The 22,512-nt window shown below is 39.0% G+C and overlaps 1 protein-coding gene across 1 annotated transcript in view; it reads right to left on the reverse strand.

Annotated features, from left to right (window-relative positions):
* The window catches only part of TRIM2 (tripartite motif containing 2), a 118,380-nt gene that overhangs the window by 94,816 nt on the left and 1,052 nt on the right, over positions 1-22,512 (reverse strand). The window contains exon 2 of the mRNA XM_030948244.1: positions 13,391-13,524. The gene's annotated coding sequence lies outside the window, so the exon portion shown is untranslated. The remainder of the gene's footprint in view (positions 1-13,390; positions 13,525-22,512) is intronic.

Genomic DNA, 22,512 nt, shown 5'->3' on the forward strand with positions numbered 1-22,512 from the left:
GAGTTGAGCAACTTTCTGGGCACATAGGGGTTCCAAGGGTAATGGAATTTATAAAAGCACTCATTCAAAACACTCATCAGCAATCTTTTCCAGCAGTCCAGTCCAAATCAGCTATTTCAGTGATTATAATTTAGGAACCACAGTACTTATAATTTAGGAACCACACACTATGCCATGCCTAAAAAAATAAATTCCTAGAGATAACTAGAATGCTTCAGAAAACACTGAATTAAGACAAAGATTGTTGCAAGAGGGAGGAAAGAGCTGCGAGGACGTATGTTAGCAGAATCTTTCATCTCTTTCAGGCTTTGCAGAAGTCATTCTCCATGTACCAGTTCCTTGATTTCTAGAGGTGAATGGACTCTAGCTTGGCAGGAAGGAACCAAAAATGCCAGTCTGCTTCTACAATAATTTCCTAGAGATAATATAGAGAATTGAGATAATTATTTAGACACATCTCAGATAACCCCACTGCCTGAAACTAAAATTTCAACTCTTAAAAGTCACAAACTTCTCCTGTTCCCAGGTTGAGCCTGAAATCAGGGAACAGAAAACAAACCCTTGGTTTTGGAGCATAATGCTCTCATAGCCACTCCAGAGATAGAATTCTGCCTTATCTGCCAAGCTTTTTTTTTTTTGGCAATAGCTCTCATTGTTTGCTTCAATCTGAAGACAGAGAATTGAAAAACAGCACTACTACTTGTTTTTTCTTCTCCAAGTACAGTCCTACTGCAATGAATGACATCCATAAGGGAGTCCTTGGTAGAAAAATGTGATAATGTGTGGCTTTCAACTGTACCTTGGTTCCTAAAAGCAAGAAAATTTTGACAAGCTCCTGTACTCACTGTTTTCTTTTTGGCTACTTCTATGTTGAGCCTGAAGGCACTTCACTGACCCCATACAGTGCCTAATACTGGTGCCTGAACTTAACTTGTTAGGACCAAGCACAATTTTTACAGGCACTGGCAGAACTGGAATTCCAGAACCAGATATTACACACCTAAAAGCAGAGGACTTGTATTGATATTTGAGCACTTGTCTCAAATTATTAGTCTTACCTCTAAGCAGATTCACAGTAGCATTTCAGTATATACAGAAACACTCTATTACTCAAGGATATAAATTTTCCATGTACAATCTTTGCACATGCCATGTGCAGACATGTTTCTGCTTTCTCAGCTCAGATGTAGCACCATATGCATCTAAATATCTGTGTGCTAGGAATATTAGATCCTTACTGATCCTACTTTGCTGAAGAACATCATGTATCTTCTGTGTAAAATTAGTTTCCCTGATTCTGCTACAATCAGCAGTTTGCCCAAGCAAACAACTGCTCTAACAGGATTCATTACAGACAAAATGAGATTGAAATTCCATTGTTGATTAGTGAAAAAAACAAACTCCATTTTTATTCAGCATGAGCATCTTATTTGCTTTGTATTCCTAGAAAATTAAATGTGCTGGGAAGAGTACACATTTGTCAGGGAACAGCCTGTCTTAAATCTTTGTTTTGAGCAGTTAGTGGCAACTTCTCTCCTTTTCAAATTAAGGAAACTCTAGTTCTATTTTCCACAGAAGCATAATTTTCTTGCTATGAACTATCTGCACTTCGGTATAAAATACTTTGAGATTTGCATTGAACTAATCAATAGTTAGGTCTAATTAAACTTTCTACTTTAATTACATAAGTTGTTGCTTTTAGAGACTTTATGAAAACATCAGGGATGATAACGACACTTTCATTTCATGCTCTCTTAGCCCCCTAAGCCTTTCAATAATCCCTTCAGTACAGATGCCCATTCTGGCACCAGGTGGCTTGATGTCTGTACTAGAGTCAATTAAACCTGGCCATCTTGGCCACATTCAGGATTACTGACTACCAGAGAAGGTCATGGTCATAACCAATGCCTGACAAACAACTGGCTGCTGGCATCTCATCCACAGAGCCCCACCTTTCTTTTCTTGCCCTATCCCTGCTTATAAGTGCAAACAATGGATACATAGCTATTATTCTGTGTTGCTGGGCTGCTTGGAACAGAAATTGTACCACCATCTTTTGACTGTAAGGAGAACTACACCTTTAGGAAGCCTCCCTTCTATATTAAGTTCCTGCAGGAAGTAATCTTTAATCCAGTGAATGAAACATACAGATTCATTTAAATATGGAGACACAAGATGAACAGTGTAGGGCATAGGCAAAGTCCTTTACAAAAAGCAATCTGGTTTGAACAGATTCTTAAGAAGGCCCCTAATTTTGGGCATCTATGTATACCCAAGAAAAAATACATTAACAGTCCTAAATGTGTCAGTTCTGGTGCATATATGTCTATTTCACATGTCCTAGCAAACTGCTTGGAAGCAGCCCATTATGACTGGAAACAGCTCCATGTCTCCTTTGGCACTTCCAGCCTGTGACTACGATGTGCTTGGTTCTTGGGCAGAGCGGTACAGATTGAAGTTGGTATTAAATAAAGACTCGTTGATGATCATTGAGCAGTTTATATCTACAGCTATTCAGAAGTGACAGACAGTACCACTTATGGAAATGTACAGTGATCTATGCAAAATTATTACAGTTCTTAGGGAGGTTTCATACCGAATCAGTTAACTATCTTTACTGAAAGTCTTAGAAACAAGGATTCTTACATTTCTATGCCTAGACAAAGTTCTTCTGGAACAAATCAGAAACACTTTGGAGATGCTCATAACAGGTATTCAGAGGTTGGTTATCCTACTCAGTGCTCGTACACAAAATTGGGATATTTTGAAACAAAGTTAAAAGACAATACTGATATTTATGGGCAATTGCAGATGCATTTCATGTATTTATAAAAGGTAAATTCCAAAGCACTGCAAATAAGCAAACATATTTAAAATCCAAAGCAATATGCTAATAGGTACACTCTCCTTTTGACATTAAGAACAGTTTGGGGAGTGGAGTGTTTAATAACATTCCTCTGCATAGCAACAATGGTTCTGCTGGATATCTGACAACAGAAACACTGGTTTAATACTCTGTGATCTAACAACAGCATTTTTGCTAGTCCCTGAAAAAAAACCACTGGCATTTTGGGTGTGCATTATGGCATGTGTGGTTTAGTAGTGCTTAACCATTTTATAAATTCAGGGAAAATTTTGGTTTCAGTGAAGTCAATGGGATATTTGCTAAATGCCTCCATGGAGTTGGGTTTTCATACCTAATATTTAAGAAGAGGGGCTGTGGTCTGAGGAAGAGGAAAGAAGAAAGTAAAAAAGTTTGGGGTTTTTTTCCATTGCAAACAAAAAAGGTCACAATAAACACTAATGGGTAAAATCCAAGTTTTTGGTAAGATTTTTTTCCCCCTATCAATTATGCCATGCTGTACACAGTTTTTAAGCAACTCTCAATCCATTTATCTACGTACATATGCAAAGAAATTGGAAAACAGTACATACATGTACACAGGCTAAAAAGTCAAGAGAGGTGCTGTTTTTCATTTCCTTCTCCCACTAGCATAGATCCACTAATACTCAGTCCTGTGTGTGTTGCCAGAATTACATAGGGTAATAAAGAACAGAGTAGAGGTACTAATTCAAAGACCTCCTTTTGTTCTCATGTGTAAGTTATTGAACTTACAAAATAGTGGTGAGGGATCTTCACAGTGACATTTCATTCTGATCTTTGATCTAGACCCTCTGTAAGAGATCATATACCACAGTACTGAAGTACCTAGCTCCCTCACACTGGAAAACCAGGGCACAGACTCAGCCTTTTTTCCTGCTGGATGGAGGGAATGCATCACTGCTAAATAATTCAACAAAACCACCTTGTATATTCCATACTCCTCAGCAGCAATAAAAGCACTCATTTCCTCCCCCACGACTCCCTTAAATTACATAGAATCTACTTTTATCCTGGGTATTTATAAATAGAGCATGAAAAATAGTTTTTCTGTAACTAGTAACAATGTTTCTTTAGTTGTACACAGCACCTAAAAAGTTGATCACTGCAGTAAATCCTTTCCATCTGCTGGTTCAGAAAATAAATTGTCACTGGATCTCTCAAGGCATGGGAACCCTTGATCTCAAATCTACTGTCTTACCAAAGGTGCTCGTTATTGTCATGATGAGCCTCAAGAATTGGAAGTGTACCTAACTTTTGATCTCTCTTACATGCCTGTACCTGGTAGTACTGCTGGTGTAAGGATATGGCTTTGTGAAAAGCCACATACTGAGGTTTGTGCATCATCAGTCAGATGAAAGAATGCTTATCTCTCACAATGGGATAATGACTCATTTAGAGCCCAGTGAAGGAACCAGCCTGAATGTCATCTAGAAAGGAGAATACTGTCTAGCTAACATCTGAAATACATCAACATTTCTACAATAAGGTGAATGGTTACATGTCCTGTATGAGAATATTTAAACTGACCCCGAAGAAAGTGATGAATTACAGGAAAACATTAAGGAAAAGAGGCATAATGCTTGAATCTGAACAGAATTCCAAGAAAAGTTTGGCCACTTACCACATGCCTGTAACCCGTAAATATAGGGAGTTTTTCAGTGACATTTAAATGCAAAGTAGTGGGCTTTGTCCAAGAATTAGATCCCAGCCATAAAGCACCAAGGTATTCTGACTGCTTGCTAGCTGAAGATGAGCTCAAGTAAAGGTGGATAACAAGATTTGCTTTTATTTCTTCTGGTTTGCTGATACACCTACTAACTTTGCTGTCCATATTTGGCTTATGTAAATATATTATCCTTTGACTTATCTTATGAGGGATTTAGGTTAACTGGCAATAAATACAACATTCTTCTCTGATGGGTGTGGATGATCATTAAGACATGGGTATTGGAGCCATTTTCAAAGTGCCCAGTCCCCACCAGTAATAATCATACTGAGTCAAGAAAAAGTTAGGAGGATTTCCTTTTTCTAAGCTGTTCTGCCTGCTGGGAAGCTGGCAATCCAGTGTTAGTGTGAAGAAAATGTCATCCCCAAAGATTATCACTGGCTGGAGATATCCCAGCATGCAAGAGACCTGCAGGGAGAATGCCAGGACCATGAATCAAACCTCATCAATGATTCATGACAAATTACTCTATCTGGGCCAGGCAGCACTAAGCAAGAACCTGATATGTACATGTACACTCCTAAACTGCATCAGAAATGTTTGGCACATCCCCTGAGACTGAACGTTCCTGTTCCTTGCTCACCAATGACAAGAGATACTTCTCCCTCTGAAAGAATAGTTAGCAATCCTAACTCCAATGTAGGACAAGACTGCAAAGCAGGCAACAATTTCCCATGCATCGCTTCTTTAGGGGCATTATTAGCTTGCTTATCATCACTGTTCTTTCCTAAGATTTTTCAATACAATACAAGCATTCAGACAAAAATAAAGTTTTGTAAAGTTATATGTTGTAGGCTTCATGAGTTGCAGCTGTATACTCTGTCTCATGCTTGATTAGAGAGGTTTTTTCTAACAATTTTGGACTTTCCATTTACAATACTCAGCAGAAATATTTGTGGTGACATTTGAAAGTGCTCAAAATGAGTATTCCTTCCTATTTCAATAAGAACTCTGCATTAGACCCCTGTTGAAAAGACCAATACAAGCAAAATAAAAATCATTTGCATAGAAAACTGATCCACAAAATAGGAGTGTTCACTGCATGGACAGCAATATTTCATGATTTTTCATTTTCACAGAAACACGTTTGCATGCTCAATTACCGGCTACAAATGAATTCTGAGATTTCTCTACACGCCACAGCATGAAAGAGATGATCTACATTTGATCCTAAATGCCCGGCAGGTCTGTGCTCTGATATGCCTTTGTCTCTCGTCCCATTTTTCTTCAAAACCTCAAACTTCTTTTTGAAATGTGCCCACCTTATGCATATGCTTTCAAGCTCTTATTCTATACCAAAAATACCTGGAAAACATGATGACAGCATAAGGGAAGAAAGCTACAGTTATTTTAAAACATCAGGGTTGGCAGCATATTCTGGAAAATGCCAAAGGGTTTGTGGAATAAATTCCATTTGGCAAGTTTAGAGAGAAAATAATCCAGCTGCTTTCAAACACCAAATGCACCACTAAAAAGTGGTCTCTAAAATTCCCGAAACATCTTAAATCAGCAAAACATACCATCCTCCTACACCAAACAAAAAACAACAGCAACAAAAGAACCTCAAAACACTCCTATTTACATAGACTGCAATACTAGCTGAAGTATGTCTGTTCCAGGCAGTCTGTCAAAGAATACACTTATATGGTACAAAGGGCAGAGTTGAAGGATTTTCTGATGCTTCAGGCTATTGCAAAGCTAGGCAAAAAGATGAAAGCAGTCATACTGATTAGGGACCTAGGATAAGAAATCAGGCTGAGCCATGAGATGATTGGTATCCTTTGCAAAAGCGCCTCTATCCACTTGATTACAGCCCTGCAGTGACCGTATCGTTGAACAGGAGTTACTGGCTTAGTGTTCACTGAAGTTGGCCGTGACCTTCTACTACATTTAAAAGGTCTTTGAATCAGATGCTAAAGGAACAAGCATCATCTATTTATGCATCCTCTTCCAAATTTAAGTACAACCTGTTCAACTCCTTCAGGACATGCAGGGCACATAGAACACACTCTTAGTAAAACTGGAACTTAGTCCCTTTTTTATGTAATTCTATCTCCTTTAATGTAATTAGAGAAAAGACACAGAGGACCTTCTGCAGAAATGGCAAGAATACTATCCTTTTAATTCTAAAGAGAATCTGTATTTTCAGGCAGTTGCCCCTTGTCATTGCTCCTTCAACAGAATATCTACTGGCATAGGTTCCTAGCTCTGCCTCTCACAGCCACATCCACATGGCAGAGGTTTATACCCTGCACAATCCAGCAACTTGTGAAACTGCACTCCAAAATGGATTTGCAAAAAGGCTTGGCCCTAGTGAAGCGTGAACATATTTTATTTCATTTTTAACTTGAAAGTTTCCCAGAAGGTTTGAAGTCAGTCACACAAGTGAAGGTAAGGTAGTTTCCAGTAAATAAAAGACAAGTAGACCACTGGAATTTACTGACAGAATACTATTCAGGGACAACAGTCTGGATGTCCAAAATGCTAGCATAGTGTCCTATGGAAAGAGTCCTTCTTGTAGGTAACTAATAATCAAAGGTAAGAAGCAAAATGAATAAACATTCTATTGGAAGTTCCTTTCATCTCTCTTTATCTCCTGATGGTTCTCCAGTTTGTGAGGAGCTTTGAAACTCACATTTCAAGGTGGTAATTTCCAGCTAGTCTTTAAAAAGATAAGTATCAAATCTAAGCAAAAGCAGTTCAGTAACTCTGCAGTATGAAAAATAAACACAAACTTTTCCATTACTAAACATACACACAAAGAACATTAAAGAGACTTGTGCTGAAGTGGCTGGAGATAGAAGGCACATATTTGGCTGGCAACATGGCTAAATAAGAATAAATGGCTCTACATTTTCCAATTAAAATGGGATTTATTTTGACTGATCTGCTGTAAACTAGACTTTTTGTCCTTTATCAAGTGTTTTCTTTCAACCCGAAAGGAAGCAGCTAGGGAAAAATCATGCTGTGCTTGTGTACAATTAACTTAGCCAAGCAATGAAACATTCAAAGAAGAAACAGAACAGCCCTGTCTGGGATATGCAAATTTTTGTTCCATGCTTACACAGTGGTGAACATCCAGTATGGTAAAAGCACTCTAGCTTCCAATATCTGTGTATTTGTTATATCCTATTAACGTGTCACTTCCACAGTCTCTATTAAAAAAACCTGAATGAATTACAAAAACCATAACATCATAGAAAGCTCTATTTGGTAATGAATATTGGCACTGGGGTTTCAATACCCAAAGTGATACCTGTTAGTGCCTATGGATAGAGTAGTTTATAATTTAAGAACCAACCCACTATAGAGGGTCTGTGTAATTTCTTACACATTATCTCAGCCCTATGATTTCACATGTCTAGAGTGCTCCAGCATGCTCTATTGGACATTTCATCTTACACCTTCTCCCTGAACATGTCTTTTTTCCATACTCTACTTGGCTTTTAATTTGCCAGCAGCTGCATTGTTAGGAATTGAGCAAACAAGCAGAAATCATCTTACTTTTATCACTTTTCATGTCCAGAGAAGGGCAATGGAGATGGAGAAGGGTATAGAGAATAAGTCTTATGAGGAGCGGCTGAGGGAGCTGGGGTTGTTTAGTCTGGAGAAAAGGAGGCTCAAGGATGACCTTACTTCCCACTACAACTGCCTGAAAGGAGGTCAGTACCAGTTTGAATTGACAGAGTTTATTTTCCTGCATGAGGATAAGATACTCCAAGAAAGTTACTTTAAAAATTTGAAACAGCACTTACCATACTCATGAAGGACTAAACTGGAGTTTTACCCTTTTTACTTAAAACAATATTGTTATATTGCAAGTCTTGTTCTGAAAAGGTCTTTTTATAACCATTTATGCTAAGACGTACGAGTAAAAGAAATCTTTTGGTCTCAACAGAAACTTAGTTGAAAAAGCAACTCCTCTTCTAAAGAAATTTCATTTTTCAGCTACAAACAGAGGAAGCCATTTCCAAAACCATTCTTTCTATGGCCTTCGCTGTGCTGGAGAATAAGATTATCATCTAACTGTAACCTTGTTCCTGCCAGCAAAAATTAGAGCACCCATTTAAACTGAGTGAAGGCTTTCAGTAGCCAGCCCTGCTAAAATTGAGTGTTTGCTTCTGGCATGTCCTTTCCTAGCAGTAACCAGGACTAGTGAGACACAAAGTTGTGTCAGTGGGTGGAAAAGCAGAAGCCAGTACATAGAACACTGAATGTTCTTCATTATTAATTAATGCATTTCTGTAAGTGCTGACATTGTTCTGACATCTTTGAGGTCCAATCCTGACATATTTGCACTACATTTGTGCACCTGACTGCCATGATGTACACATGAAAGAAGAGCAATGACAACAGCAGAGGTTTCAGCTCTGACATTACTCAGGCACATGCAGAACAGAGTCTTGTGCTGCTTCAACCACCATACAACAACACCTACATTCAGCCTGCCTCAGGTTGTCTGGGGCATCTTTCCTTTGTGTTGCAGGTAGACCCATATCGAGGGAAATAAAAATCCTTGGGTGTCAGGCTCTCTGGATCATTCACCACACCATCTGGCAGTGATAATGAAAATATCAGACCTTTGTAGAAAAAGCTATTAAAAAATTACAGCAAACTTCTCCGTGATTTTGCTTCCCAGGAAAATCAAATGCAAGTATTTTAGTATAATATCTGATCAACCAACTTTCAATAGAATAACACTTGAAATTAACTCCAAATCGATGTCGGTTCTATTCTATTTGAAAATCTACTTTTTTTTCTTCTAAAGAATTTTATTTCCCTTGTTGCCAGCATTTGTGCTTTGCCTTAAGCTAGTCAAAATACCCAATTCTTTATAGTTTTGCATTCTTCTCCTCCAGGGACATTCTTCTGTCAGCTCAGCACGGCCTTTTTCATTATATATTCTTTTTTTGCTTTCTTTTCCTCCCAAGCCCTCTCGCTTCTGTGCTCATATTTACTAGATACAAGCATATTTTATATCTCCCCACTATTACTTTCCTTGGGTTTCTTTAAGTCCTTCTATCCCATTTAATAAGAAATACACTCATATTGCTTACTTCTCATCTCCATGCAGTCATCAACTTGTTCCACCTCTTTTTTTCTTTCAGTCCTTTTCCTCCTCAGCCTTATATCACCTGCCTCTGTTCCTAACACTGTCAAACTGATAAATTGTTTCTTGTGTCCACAGGCTGTAGACAGTTGGGCAGTACTCACTTCTTCAAAGTTAGCATCCATTCAGGAAATGGGGTATTTGTAACTCAAAGCCAAGAATTGCTGTCTCACAGCTGTTTGAGACCAATAAGATGCCACTGTGGATACAACCTGCTCTTAGGAGACTTAAAAAATTGGGGATTACAACATTTCATCAATATTAACCCTGTACTGATCTTTAGAACAACTGCAGTTAAAATTTTCCATTCCAATTGACATAACTTGAGTGACTATGAATTTCATTCATTTCAAAAGCCTAACCTCAGTCCTGTGAGGAGTCATTGGCTATAGCAGAATGATAGAAGTCATATCCAGACTCATTTCTAGACAGTTGAGGGAGCAGCAGGCGTAAAATACAATGGGACTCATTTGGCAGAAAAAAATTGAGAGGTCAGTAATCATAAGGAGAAAAACTGCAAAATCATCATCTTCAGATAGAGCTTGCTTAAATATTCATGGAACATAAGATATCCATTGGTCCCACAAAATTTCAAGAATTAGAAGGAACCATAAATAAATTGTAACAAGTAACCCTAATGACAGGCGTACATATGTTTTCCTCTACCTATGTTTATCCAACCAAACCAGCACAAAAGCACACTTAGATGGGAAATTATCTCAATAGCATGAAAGAAGGTTTACAAATTCTGACTTCCCAGACCAGGACAGGTGCAGAGGGCAGAGCCACAATTAGGTGAAAGCTACTGGTCTCAGCTTGGCTGGGCAGGAGAGAAAAAAGGAGATACTATCAAGTACAGGCAGAGCAGCTCTTCAGACAACAGTAACTCGTAGAAGAGGCGGTTTTTAAAAGACAGTTTAGAATCTGGCTGTGGTCTTAACACTTGGTCTTAATGAGCTGGACTGAACTTGCTCCAGCAGAGTTGTGCTTAAAGCTGCTTTTCTGGACAGAGGGCTGCTATCCTGGTCTAATTGAAATAATTCCTGGCCTCCTGTAATTAACTTGGGTTTGGGGTTTTGCTGTGAAGACCGCTATTAAAAAGCAAGCTGCTTAGTGGTAGCAGTACTGTTTGTATTACAACAGCACCTCTAAAACCTAGTCATGGCTCATGATTCCAGTGTCCTGAGGCTGTACTGACAATGAAGAAAAATCATGCACGCCACAAGATGGAAGCACTGTGTCTTTCTCCAGCTTGGCAATATGGCTCAGCATTTCAAGTTTGTCTCTTTGTGGACACATGATTTCCTGTTGCCCACTGAATACTGGCCTGGGAACCAACCCACAATGCTGAAATATTATTCATCATCTATCCAAATATGAAGCCACCTTCCTCAAGGCAGGGTCTGCTGCAGGGAGAGTAGGTGACTACTGTAGGTACTTACATGGTTCCCATCAGAGCAGCACTGAGGCAGCTCACTGTCCCTCATGCATTCGTCATTACAATGCCTCCTCTGTAAAGAGGTTGTCTAGGTCCTGACAGACCTTATTGACAAAGCTCATTGCCCAAGATGATTTAAAAACAAAAAAGTAGGAACTAAATAAATTTTCCTGGTGGGCACAGAGCTCAGAGTCTACTATTCTCTGAATGACCTTTCCTTGCATCACGCTAGGTTTGCATACCATATCAAGTTTAGATATAAATGTTTACACAGCACATCTAATTTCTTTCTTTTAAAAAAGAAAAGTGTAAGGTAGTGGTATGCTACCAAAAGACCCTGAACACTACAGGGTTTCATAGCTTTAAAGGACTGAAAATTATCTTAAGACCTATTTTGTTAATCCCGTTTCATTTACAACAGTCATGTCATTTCACAAATAGCTGCTGTATAGTCGTATTTGCACTTGCACTGCATTTCCTCCACATTTTTATACAGCAAGCAAAATTTTATTACCCTATTTGAAGAGATGCTGAAACTCAAAGAAAATAAAACAAACAAAACAAAAAATAAAACAAATAAAACAAAAAATAAAATTTCATAGTAAAGAAGTAAGTGTTCTGAGTCTACAAGAAAGCAACCCAGCATTAGAGAAATGTCATGTGAGCCCTCTGTCTCCTTCGTCATGTTTTGTGTTTGGCATGACAACAGTGGGGACCACATGCATGGTCTGCTGGGCTGGAGCTCCACCAGTCATAGACAGGCAGCAAGTCTGTCACTGAACACACCATGAAGCAGAGCTTTAAGCAGCCAGAAAAAACATTGCTTAAATAGCAGAAAGGTAAGAGGTGATTTGAAAGCCAGCAAAATACTCCAAGCACAATGATGAGCCCGTAACCTGAATTTTCAATGCAGTCTTGTGAGCTGAGACTGTCCACAGAGGAATAAGTAGAAGGTGAGGGTGGAGGACTAAATGGTAGCAAGTTGGTCCATTTAGGTCTTAATTTAAGGAAGTTCTTGGAACGAACCAAAGTTTGTTTTCAGTCTGGGTGCCTCCCAGCTTTTGTTTTCCACGTGATTGCTCTCCCTACACATAGAAAAAATATTTGAGCTGACTTGAAAACTTTCTCTTACTTTTCAATTCAATGCTCAAACAATTATCTGCTCTTTCTTGTCCAGTTGCATTGGTCTTTGCTTTCTCACATTAACCCCCACCCACACTTCCTTGTCCACCATTTTTTGTTTGCAGTTTCTAGAAAAGAAACACTATGAACTAAAATTGTGAATCAAGGAAATAACAGCTCTGAATGAAACAGTCTAACACCTTAAGTGTAAGACACAGTGAGCCTTGATCTGAATCCTAGCCCATTCCTTTATCTAATCATTCACCCCAGAAGATAACTATGCTGATCATATCAGAAACCAGTGCTGCAAACATACTGTGGCTGCGTATTTACTGGGAGGCACTTGAAGAAGTTACTTGCACAATCATGCATCATTGGGTTCAAGGTAGACTTTAAATGCTGCTTATACCTTTCAGTTCATATCCTGTTATCTTTGTCTGCATACTAAGATTTTAAATCTCCAGACCTTCCTTCATGTCTAGTAACAGGTTAGCAAAAAAACCTACAAGGCTATGAGAAAAATATTTTACAGATACGTTAACATCAATCTTCCATGCAGTAAAACATAATAAAATTGCAAGAATATTCATTACTATTCAAAATATTTTAGTATCTATATATTTCATGTTTCAAACTCAAACATTTTAAAAATAACTGCTCCTTAAAAATGAAGCACATGGTAACTTAAGTGTAATTTTACTTTTGAAAACTTTTTTTGCATATAAAATACTCCAATGCTTCTGTAAATGAATCCCAGTGATAATGAAACAAATGCCATGAAAACAAACACAAAGTAACTTATGAGGCAAAACAAGGAGTCATTGCTGAGTTAAGCCATTTCATTGGTGAGCATCTCAAAACAAACAAAAAAAGTGTTGTACTATTTTATATGTCCAACATGCAATTTTAAGTAACTCTCCTATGAAACTGTAGATGAGGAGAGCTCAAAGACCATAAATTAATTCTCTCATCAATTTATGACCTGTCTCCAGTGCTGTTTCTCTGTTTTCATACCATGAGGAAGAGGCAGGTTTACAGACCACACTCAGCTGCAGACAAGAAGTAAATAAGATTAATTAATTAGAAAGAAAGAATTTGTTAAGTACCTACCTTCTCCTCATTTTCTTGTTTCCAGCTCCTCTGCAGTCTTCAGCCTTGCAAAACTCTCCCATTCTGTGTGACCCCACAACAGACTCTTGAGTGATTCATTGTGGCAAACTTCCTTCTGCTCAGCTCCAGATTAGCTGAGGTGGGGAAAAAATTAAACAAAGGAAAAAAATAAAAAATGCAGGCACTGACAAGAGAAACTAAATTCTTAAGAAGCAGTGGATCTGGTTAAGGCTGTCTGTTCTTCCACCATGACAAAGAGCTAGTTTAGTGATTATTGACTTTGGCTGTAGGTCACTAGGGTGCTAATGCCAGGAAGGCAAAAGGAATCTTGTCCCTTGATAGGATTTAAAGGTAATCTTCAGGAGAAAGAGTGAGAACAGCTAGTAGCATTTGGGAGTGTGATTGCTAATCCAGTAATAATGCATGACTGATTTATTAACTATTTCACTGGCAGAAACAAATGGAAAAAGATTCTGCCAACAATCTGCCATTCTTTGGTGGAGACCACATGGTCTGAATCCCTTTCTTAGACCAAAGCTGTGGCAAATGCTGAGCCTGTGCACTTCAAAATGAGGGATTAATTTCATCTTAATTCATAATCCTATATGCTTACAGAGGAGTGAGAGCTGCAGAGAATTTTTTAAAAGCATGCAGAAATATGTCTAGTGAGTTATTTATGTTTATAGACAAAGAGGAAGAAATATTTCTTCATGCATTTTTTTCTCATTTATCACATCAGCAGTAGCTAAAGTAGGTCACATGTACAAAGTTAGCCATTACTGTTTCCCCTACTTCTAACCCTCCACCACCAAATCCTAATTCCATGTGTGACATTGCCACAAAAGCAGCCAAACTGCATGTTGTAGATGACACATTGTAGGCTACTCTTCAACTGGACTATGGAGCCTTGAAGAACGCTGGAGCCTCTTACACAAGAAAACATTATTTGTTTCAAAAGGTTTACAATCCAACCAGACACCCCAGTGAAAGAGCTGCATTAGCAGCTCAGACAAAAATCATTCATTCACAGCATTCTGTAAATTCCCATTCTAGGCACCTATTGTACGTTGCAATGATACATGCAGGGAAAAGACTTGCTGAGTTACACAGTGGCCCAAGTACAAGTGTTAGAGGCAGAAATGTTCACCCTGAAGGGCCAGGTGTGCAATGCTCAGCTGTCACGTACCCATTGAGCCTTTTAAATTGAATTCACATGTCACTTTCAGGATTCTTCCTTAGCCAGGTATCCCCAATCACATTTATTCCCTGTTATGGCTTTTTAAGAGAGTACTGCTTTTGAAAGAAAAGCTATTAACATTCGCGTTATGTCTTCATGCCAGGAGAACTTCTCTGAGTTGTCAGTTTAATTGTCAATTACTTTATGTACCAGATACCTCATAAAACAAGTCAATATGCGGGTCTTGGTTCAAACAATCTGCATTCAATATTACAAAGTAAGTGAAATTTGTTAACTGTCAATAAACAAAATAAATAAAAGAGACTAAAACAGAAAGAATCCAGGGTAGAACAGCCTATAAGAAAAGCCAAAATTTCTCTAGGCCCTTACCCAGATCCATACAGCAAGAGCTCTTTGCCTGTATGAATTCTGCAGCAGCTAAAAAACTTTGCTGAGCCTTCTGCCACATTTTTAGCTCTTCAACTTCTGCCTTCTTCATTCAATAAAACATGTTATTAACACTCAAATTCCACAGAGCAAGACCCCTTCCATTCAGCAGTCCATTTCCTGGATAATATGAACAAAGTTGGCTTGAAAGTAGGTAGAGCAGCTGGCCTCAGGCCATCAGCTGCACAAGGTGTGCAGCCAGTGTGATATTATATGAGATCTAAATAGAAGCATCACCTGCAAGCAATCTAAAATATTAAAGATCCCACCAAAACTGGGTCACCCTTTCTCATTTAAATGAATGTCCTAGGGAAGACTTGAGTAAGAAGCTGTGAATAGTGTGCAAGTAGAAAAATATTTGCATACTGGTGCTTTCTCAGCAAGTGCTCTCACTTGCACTGTGGGCAGTTTCACTGCTGATGCAAGAGCCCTGCCTAACTCTGCACCTTGCCTTGCTTTGGCTCGTACTGTGTAATATCATATTGTGCTTCATCTTCACAATTAATCTCAATGACTTCTTCAGACAGATTTGGACCCATCCTCTGATAATTTATGAATCCTGGAAGCTGATCTGAGTGTCAGAACATCTACTCAATTCATGTATTTCCTTACCTTGGTTAAGTAGTGACCTTAAAAAGCAGTACAGAAATAACAAATTGTCTCAGGATAGCCATGTGTCATTAAAAACTGGGACAATGGCATAACATCAGGAAGTTTTCCCTCCACTTCACAAGCCTGATTTTGTCTAAGGGAGGGAAAGGACTGCAAATAAACAGCCATGGGATATCTTAGCAAAGGAAGGTACAAGACCAGGGCACATTTCAGGTGGAACAAAGATTTCAAGCCAGTGAGGCAGTCTGGCCTGTCACAGTCTAAAGACAGGAACCTCACATGGTAACAGGTTAAGTAGAGTTGAAAAATTATCCTAATAATCTGGTTTCCCACAAAGTATATTACCCCCAAACCCAATTACAATCCCACTATATTTTCTTTAGTACAACATTATCTGTCAAGAATTAAAGTGATTTAGTAGGTATGTAACTATTTTGTAGAAATTGACTGAAGTCTAAATTTGATTAAATTTTAAATAAGGACTTGCTTACTTTTCTTCTCCAGTACACATAATATCTTTTTCCTTACTTAGCTGGTACAAATTCAGCACCAGACTAATTTAAAACACCGAGACTGTATCAACTGTGTCTCTGTCCAATATCTTAAAAATACCACACTCTTCTTCCCTTTTCCCCCCATGCTGATAGAAAGTAAAATAGCCTTTTATTGTACTGCCTTTTACTTGAAGCCTCCACACAAATTGTTCCCTCAAGGCCTTTAATGCCTTCAGAGGAGGAAAGTCATAAATATCCCTCAGCTGTAGTGCCTGATATTTGACAGCTCATGCTGGCTATTCTAGGTCAGTACCAGAGTCCCTGGCAGCCACCAATCTCAAACACAGAGACAAAAAACATTAAATTAACCAACATAAACACTGTAATATCTCAATACCAAAATATTTAAATGTTCAATTCCAGGACTCTGTATATTATATTATATATATTCTATGTATATAAAATACAGAATATAGGATATATATTGTATTGTATTCTATTCCAGGACACTGTATATACGTATATGGTATGTCATGTACATGGTGACTTTATCTTTCTGTATCAGTCCAGTCATCGACTTGGACATGTTATTTCTAATCAAAAAAGCACATAGGAAAAAAAAGCCTAGTCCATTGCAGTGAGTACTGTACCACCCAAGAACTGCAGGTGGGTAATTTGCAGTTCACTCTCAGGTCTGAAGGATTACACTGACAGGAAGAGAAATTGAAAAGGTTGTCTCTCACAGGCCTGTCAGTTTCTTCCTTACAGAAAACACTACATCTTCAGGGTTGAACAGTCTTCACACATAAATCTTAACAGTTCTGTAAACATCTGCATGATGGTTCATCAATTACCCTGCCCTGCCTTCTGTCACCAGCAAAGTTTGGGAAGACCTTTCTCTCACTGGAGAGTGACTTTTTCTGAAATAAAAGTCTATGTCATCTCTTTGTTCCCCATCTAGAAAGAGAATGAAAGAAACATGGCTAATTTTTAATCTAATTAATTGCCTTACCAGAGACTTTTCTTCGTCCATTTTTAATGCACTTTGCTGAATTCACTAGCTCCCTGAAGTCTTTCACAATTGTCACTGCTCAGTGCTGTGAAGCTGTAGCACAATGCAAGACAGGGCAGAGATACTGATGACACCTCTGTATGAACTGATTCCACAACCAGCCATCCCAGGATGGCTTTTTGAAGCAGTTGTGTATACATTATGTTCTAGGGACATAATGTCCTGTATATAAAATCTTACTTTTTTTCCAAAGGGCAGCTTTGAGTCTGATTGTCACCTCAAGACTGTTCATGTAAATGAGAAATTATTTCTATTAGCACTGAAGAGTAACTGGAGGTTGGGTTAAGTGAGATTCACACAAATCACTCATCACCCTCTCAGGCAGGACCTTTTTTATCCTTATTCTGTACAGCAGGTAAACAGCTAGCTCACATCACCCTGACCTGCAGCAGGGGTTTCTAGGCATAAGAGAAGAGGTAGGGGAAGGAGAGAGAGTAACAGAATTATGCACAGAGAACCCTACCTGCTAGTCTGGAAGAAAAGGCAAATCAAACTAAAAAGATCCATGACCCAGAGGAGGTTTTCACATTACCATTTACAAAATGTTACAGCTTTGATCTCTAATCCACATTCTCTTATTCCTCCTCCTCTTTTTACATCTCTGAGCAATTATTATCCCTTATCTTACTTGGAGCTAGAACTGTGAGTCTGGGGAGACCAGATCTTTGCAAAGTGCTTTATCCTTTTGTGGCAGCATTCAAAAGACAGATTTCCATAACTGCATTTTTCTCTGGGAGCAGGATTCCTTTCCTGATGCAGCAGGTAGTGCTAGCTCTCTATCATAATGGAGCACTTGGAGACTCTGGACTGGAAACAAGTGCAGGGTATCAATACATACATTTTAAAACCCAAGAGAGCCTCTTCCCTCTTCCCTTATTTTAATATAACTGATAGTTTCCCAGGATCTTCAAAGATAATTCAAAACCCCAATCAGTGCTTTCTGCTTTAAAGTCCCCAAAACTAAAAAAAACCCCAAAATCTTAACCAATCAACCAACCAAACACAATCCCCTCAGACCTGCAACTGAAATGTCATACAAAAATTAAGCCTTTTTCTTTAGGACTTACACAGCCAAATTCTGCTTAACAAGGCAACCCAGGCAAACCCGAAGAATCAGTGAGTTTGACCCCTGGCATTTTATTCTCTGCAACAAACCAGCTAAAGGTCACACTTACAAAGATGTGCCTATTTCATCTGTGCTATGGGTGCACAAACAAGCATGGGAGAGAGAACGGGAAAATGTCAAGAGAATAAAATTTTCTGAGAGTCTACAAAATTCAGGAAAAAAAAATATATAGTGAGGATAGATTTTATCTGAAGAGGGGCTAAGCAACCCTCATTTCAAATAAGAAGTTGCAAGATATTAAATTTTCCGGCTGATTCCTTAATGTTGTGACTTTGAAAGCAAGAGGAAGGGTATACAGTGGAAGGGGGCAATGTTTCCTCTCCTATTACACAAGGAAGGAGAGAAAGTGAGCTCAAATCTATGCTTCACTGCTCACAGCATTTGTTGACTGGCAGAGCTGAAAAGGTTTAGGGGTATGACATCCATGGGCAAGGAGAAAGCTCATCATCTGCCTCCCTTGCAGCTGCTGATACTCAGCCAACACACTCCTGCTCTGATGTCAGTGGTCTAAATGAGGGCCATACTCCAATTAATCTCAGGAAATCTCTGCTGAATTATTAGCAAGGCTCTGACTTCCATAGAAACTGCACACAGCTCCTCAAGCACAGAGGAGATTCACCAGCTTCTGATTCAGGCAGGAAAGAGTCTGCAGCTATTGAACAGTGCTGCAAACTTACTTTCAAGACAGATCTGCTAACATCTGTTCATCACTACCATGAACCCTCACTGAACAAAAGAATATTTTCCAGTCCCTCAAGAAATTCAAGCTGGGCTATGTCAATAATGATTACTAAGTGAGCAAAATGCCAAATGAACAAAATGAACTGAATGAAAATACTCAGAATAAATGAAAATACTGTAACAGCATTTCATCTTCCCCTTTACTGTCTGGAAAGCTGAAATCTCTTCAGCTTTCAGAGTCTCTTGTGGATATAATAATTTTATATATAACTGGAAGACTTGTTCATGACTCATTTGCCTGTATTACCAAGTGGATTTTTGAGTCCAAAAGCAGACATCCATTATGCGGGCTGCTAAATGATTTACACTGATTGAGCACGCACGGTATGCAGCTCTTGCAAATTTTATATGCTGGCTGTATGGAGAATTAATGCTCGCTGATTATGCTCCAAATAGCAATGAACCCAATTACCTAAGCCACTAACTCCCAGCAAGGAGGCCAGAAATGCAGCTATTGCTTCAGTACCTTAAAGTGATATTTACTGTTTGGATCTTAACTGCTGTAATTTTAAGTAAATGGGAGATTCACATTAGTGAAGAACATATCCATTAGCTATCACCTCTTTTAATGACCATTGTTAATCTCTTATACTCTAGAGTTTGTATTCCAGCCTAAGACTTTAACCCACACCTGGGAAAGTAGACAAGAATCCAGCTACTCTGGGAATCTGAGTGACTTCCCAGGTGTAGCCACCAAGATAAGAAGCCTGAAAAAAAGGGCAATTTTCAGAGAGAAACATAAGGACACTTCTTAATCATCTTGTGGTGAAAAAATGACTTCTATCATCCAGAGAGCCAGAATGAACTTTGGTATGAGGAATGGGTACTAATGACTGCAGAAGAATCACCCAAAAAGATAAAATCTTGGCTGAAAATAATATGTGGAGGTTACCTAGTCAAAATGTTTTTCACACAGAGCCAAGTCCATGGTAGATATTGAGATTCTGGGCCTTGTCCACTTGAGGGTCAATGGGGATTGAGCGATCACATCACTGGCTCTGTTTCCAGTGCTCTGCCACCCCCATGGGAATTACTTTTTTTCCCATGTCATAATGGAACTTTCCTTGTGGCAACATTTCAGTGTTGCCCATTATCCCTTCATTGTGCACAGCTGGGCACACCAGCTGTGCTACCCTGTGACAGAGCAGAGCCATCACCACAGGCACCGCATGCAGAGCAGTGACAGCAGTGGGCCTGGGGTATGGGTGCAAGACCAAAGGGACATCACCACCAGAGGAAACAGCTGCAGCTCTACAGATCAGGAGCAGCTACAGATTTAGCCAGGAGCTTCATTTAATAGCTCATATTGCATTTCAGAGCTCTGACGCACATGCAATTGACTGACGTCACCACACAGCCCTGCATCCAGCATGCTGCTGAGTCTGTGCTTCAGGGAAGGACTTAAAGCTAGGACTGGAATAACAGGAAAATCAGGGGAGGATGCAGAACAAGCTTATCCTTTTAAGTTCACAAAGCACCTGTCATACAAAACACTTCTCTTTTTCATGAGCACAAAAGTCACACGTTGTATCACAGAATTACATGAAAAAGCCAAAAATTACCAATATGACTGAAATCACATGCCCCCTCCTCTTGTTAAACAACCACATTATGAAGACCAATGGCTAAGTGACCTTCCATTTCAATCAATAATGAAATTGCTGTCCATAGTCAGTAAGGTTTTGGCTTCTGTTCCAAGTTTCTAGCTATACCCACAAGTACAGCACTACTGCAAACCACGCTGGTGCACACCTCGGGAAACTAAGCACAGATGTAACATCCTAAATTTAGCAATATAATTCCAAAATTTAAAAAATAAAATTTAAAGAAAGGATTTTTTATAATTTAGATCTAAAAAAAAAAATCCTAATTAAAAACCAACAACCCAAAAACCCCCTCTCTAATTAACTCTCAATTTTGCATGTGTGAATCTTTGACCTTCCAAAACTCCCAAATTATTTTTATAAATATTAATGGATAGGGCTAAGCCATGCTGTGAAATCTAAGATGGCTGCCTGCACCTATCTGTAGGGTTTGGCAATGGCAAACAGTGCTCACCACTGAAACAGAAGTTTCCTAGTTAGCAAAAGGTACAGCTCCAATTGCAGAGATTCAGGCAAAGCAGAAGGAAATTAATTATGAAACTCCTCTTTACAAATGCGATTTGAGGATTCATTTCATATCCCTTTCTCCTGGAAAGAAAGATAAGATTCTTTGGAGGATCATTCTGGAGACCAGTTTATCTGCCCATTCTCTTTCCTGCCCTACATCTTTCAGACTACTTTGTGCAGTGGCTAAAAGGGAAGATATGAGCAGATGGCTGTTTGCTCTGATAACTGTCTGTTCCTAGTCAGATTAATTGGTTGCAACCCAGTTAAAGATTAGAGTCTGGTAAAATGATACAGACAGTCCCTCAGTTACTCTTTACTGTCCATATGAAGAACATAAAATACACCCATAAGAATGAAAATGGAGTTTCAATACCTGCTAGGGATTATGCAAAACACACTGCCATAGAAAAAGTACAGTATTTACCCTTCCAGACTACAGTTTTAAAGAGTATAAAATTTACAGGAACGTGAAGGTCAAATAGAGGTTTTAAGGCACAAGATGTTCTTGTGGATCAACAAATCAAAGCAGTATCAGTGTCATGATTACTTTTCATTTATCCAGGCCTCTGGCATCGAGCTGCTCATGAGACTTAGGGGCTGCAGCAGTATCTAATTTCATACCTCTTCTGATTACATTGAGAAGAGATTCCCCTTCAAGCAACTGGGAACATGCCAGGAGACTGAAGCATTGTACTGATACTCACTGAAGAGGAGATTGGGTTGACATCAGTAATTATAACCCTCAGTGCATGGCAAGATAATGGCAAAACCCATGCAAGGCAATCAATAAAGAATGAAAGGATGAGAACATAAGTAGGGCTGGCCTGTCCGATTACACAGGAAATAGAGACTGGCTCACAAACCTGATTGCACGCTCTGAGACTGCGGAATTGATTACCAATGGTTATCATGGAAGAGCAACCACTTCCGTAGAGCGCTTGACACAGAGCTGCAGGGCACTGCACTGTAAAAGGCAGCTCTTACCCTGAAACAATGAAAGCACAACACATGCACTCAAAAATGGTTAACTTGGCAGGTTCACAAAGATGCTGGGGAAACATTATCAGCTCAGCCAGTTTCTAGTGGGGTTCTGCAGGGTTTCATCCTGGGTACACAGCTCATAGAACAATGTATTTTCCTCCCTATTCTATGAAATAAAACCATAAAGCCATACCTAGCATACACATGTATGCTTAACATCCTGAAACTGACAAAGAGTAAAATAACTTGATAATGATTAAGTTCAATTCAGTAATACGTAGCACTCAAGCAAATGCAATACAATAGATGTTAGAATAGCAAGCATAAGCCTTGCAGGACAATAGCGTATTCTAGAAAGCAC

Source organism: Camarhynchus parvulus, chromosome 4, assembly GCF_901933205.1.
Source record: "Camarhynchus parvulus chromosome 4, STF_HiC, whole genome shotgun sequence".
In the NCBI taxonomy this organism is placed as follows: domain Eukaryota; kingdom Metazoa; phylum Chordata; class Aves; order Passeriformes; family Thraupidae; genus Camarhynchus; species Camarhynchus parvulus.